Source organism: Exserohilum turcica (assembly GCF_000359705.1).
Source record: "Exserohilum turcica Et28A unplaced genomic scaffold SETTUscaffold_28, whole genome shotgun sequence".
In the NCBI taxonomy this organism is placed as follows: Eukaryota; Fungi; Ascomycota; class Dothideomycetes; order Pleosporales; family Pleosporaceae; genus Exserohilum; species Exserohilum turcicum.
In genome coordinates, this window is record NW_007360114.1 from 29,986 (window position 1) to 33,593 (window position 3,608).

Here is a 3,608-nt window from a genome sequence, read left to right on the forward strand (position 1 = left end):
GTAGTCTCCCTATTAGTCAGTCAGGGCGGTCTGTGCGTTCTCGAAGATTTTCGCATTTCGAACACGTCGCAAGAATACCAACAATACCCCCCTCTAGCACCTCAACGAGAGGGCTGCACACATTAGAGGTGGCGTAAATCGGTTTCTCGCGACGTGTTACCCCTATATCTGATAGAAAATTGACGAGTTTTGATGAAAGATTTCTGCTTAAAAGTTGGTGTGTGCTGACTAACTCGTGGGTAGAAGTACTATACAAAGCAGTTAAGGCAAGCGGACATTAGATTTTAGACTGCATGTGGGTATTTACCTACAAATTTAATTAAGAAAACTAGTTTCTTAAGTGCAAGGCACGACTAGTGGTTAGAGGCGATCAGCAGCAGAATATTACCTCTCAAGACACCTACGCTGCTACCTTAGCTAGACAATCCTTTCGTCTATTTATAGCTGTTGCGGCTAAATACAATCTTAAAGTTAAGCAGTTTAATGTTACTAACGCGTTCGTGCACGCCCAACTTAATAGAGAAGTGTACATGCGTATGCCCCATAGATATTAGAAGCTAAGTACTATACTCAAGCTCCAAAAGGCACTCTATAGGCTGCGGATATCGCCAGCGTTATGGCAACGAGACTTCACAGCAACGCTTACTAAGCTTAGGTTTTAGACTATACCCTATAAGCTATACTATATAATTAAGGACAGCACTCTAGTCTTCTTCTATGTGGATGATTTCAATATAGCCTATGGCCAACACCAACTACACCAGGCTACCATATTAGTAGAAGATCTCGAAAAGACTTACTCAATGACTAGTAGGGACGATATCCAGTGGTTTCTTAGGATCAAAGTGAGGAGAGATCGAGAAAAACGACTTATCCACCTATCCCAAGGGGCCTACTATGAGAAGATCAGCCAACTAGCTAAGGACAAGACTATCCAGCACAATACCCCAATAGGCAGTGCTGAGCTGAAGCCACGAGACGGGGTAGCTACTCCACCAGAAATCACCAAGTATCAACGCAAGATTGGATCCCTACTCTACGCAGCTGTTAATACTAGGCCAGATATTGCCTTTGCAACGTCCCGCCTAGCTAGGTTTCTCTCCAATCCTAGCCAGGAACACCAGAGGGCTGCGGATCGAGTGCTACTCTACCTCAAAGAGACCAAGCTCCTAGCGCTGCAGCTAAGATTAGGCAATTCTATGCAAGTAGCTAGTAACGTATTATTTGCTAATAATACACTAGATTGCAAAAGCTCTTAAGGCTACATAATTAAGCTATTTAGCAGACTTATCGCCTAGCGAGCTAGCAAGCAAGATATAGTTACTATGTCCACTACTAAGGCTAAGCTTTTAGCACTATTATAAGTAGCTAAGGAAGCCATTTTCATATCAAGACTAATCAAAGAACTTAAGGTTGACCTACTAGATTAGATCAAAATCTAGTGCGATAACTAACAAACTATCTAGCTAGTTACTTAGGAGATATTAAGATTCTAAACTAAGCTTTAACACGTGGATATCCACTATTACTAGCTAAGGCAAGAAGTCGCTAGCGGACGGATCAAAGTCACCTACACCTAATTAACAGAAATGACAGCAGACGGACTCACTAAAGCTCTCCTAGTAAACCAGTGGCAGCGATTTCTGACTTAACTAGGGCTAGTAGAAAGCTAGACTTAAGAAGCAACCCGAAAAATGGCTCTGCTCAAGATCTAGGATCAAATTAAGCGTCTAGCGATCTAACTAACTAATAGTCTAGCTTGTAATCCTAATTGGCTCTAAGCTGAGGGGGTGTGTTAGATAAGTGGCAGAATCCGGGTGCGGACTCGAGCACCAGGATTCTGTGATCCCAACCAATCAGGGCTGATCGCCAAGACCTAACCTTAGGCGAGGCTAATACTTAGCGGCCTACTTAATACAAAAAGCAATAGCGATAGCTCTTATAAGGGGCGCGCCCTCGCGCCCCTACAGACAACAGAACACAGAACAACTTAATACACTTAGTTTCTATACTTAAGTTTATCATAGTCTTTTATCACAGTGACCTAAAAACAAGTACTTGATCAGAAACCCCTTACAGTCTGACACAAATATCACTACTTGAGTCTTTTTTTAATATTTGTTATAATTTTTTGTAATACAAAATGATATCTTTTTTTACATATTCTACCTTAGCAATTTATTTTTATTTATTTTTTTACTATACTTCGTATATATACTAAGTTCTTTATTGTCTACATAGAATTTCTATATTACTGTCAGATAAGCGGCAGAATCCGGGTGCGGACTCGAGCACCAGGATTCTGTGATCCTAGCCAATCAGAGTCAAGCGCCAAGCCCACCCTAGGTAGGGCCGATACATGAGCCACAACTGATACCACTGGTGTCGCAGCGACAGCGCTCATAAGGCGGCGCTCCTGCGCGCCGCTGGCGAGGACACAGAACAATCAATACAATCAATTTCTCCCATCAATTATCGCAGCTATTTATCACAGTGACTTAAGTCTATCCTTGATTAGAAAACACCTCACAGTCTGACAATTACATTGATATCCCTTTTTTTAATTGACTACTACGCCTTAGTTATACACTTAGCCTAGTAAATTAGTTTAGTAAGATAGGAAAGTCAAGTAATTATGGTAGTAATGATAAGATGAATGTAATTGTAGAACTCTAATAGAACTAGGTTAGTTATTAGGACCTAATTATTAGTGAGGCGGATAACCTTGGAACTAAGAAACTAAAAACTCTAAAACCTGCAATGCTAAGTTTTTATCTAGTTTTATAATGAGTTTTATATAGTTCTAAATGTCAATATAAAGCTTATATCAGCTACTCATTACTGTCTCCTAATAATTAACTTATTTAAATGCAGTTCATTATTGATAGAAGATAAGAAATTTAGTATACTTTCTCTAACACTATAGCAAAAAGTCTTTTGTATCACCTTAAAACTTCTAGTAATAACCACTTAATTTTGATAAGTGTTATATCTTTTATATATATATATTATGCCAAGGCACAGGGTCACTATCACCCTTAGGCTATCTACGTACTATTATGCTAAGCCACAGGGTCACTATGACCCTTACGCTATCTATACACTATGTACTCTTTTAAGACAAAATCAATAAGTAGCTAAGTGTATAAAAAAATTAATTAATAATCGATTTTGATAAAATCTCTTAGTTAAAGAGATTAAGATTAATAATGTTAGGACTACTAATAACTTAGACACAGAACAATAAAGTAAGGGTGTAAGGGGCTGCGCTCCGGGGAGCAATCGCGAGGTATACAAGAGGTTGTATTCGATAAGGAGCTATCTACTCTGCTTACGTGGTGTTTATTTACTTATCGGAGAAAGGTTATGCCGGAGTATCTGAGCGCGTTGTCTGAGCGCTGCTCGGTCTGAACGTAGTTCAGATGGTGCGCGCGCAGCTTGGCCCGAGATTCCATCGAGGAGCTATCCAAAGGGCGTTCAGCCCGTTACAATACCCCCTCCTTAGGGGATACCGCATCGCCTCTCCGAAACCCCTCTGGGAGGCGGCCCTCGCTGTCTCGTTTGGCCTCCGTGAATGCTTCCCAACGGTCTACTGCCTCAGCGTCCTC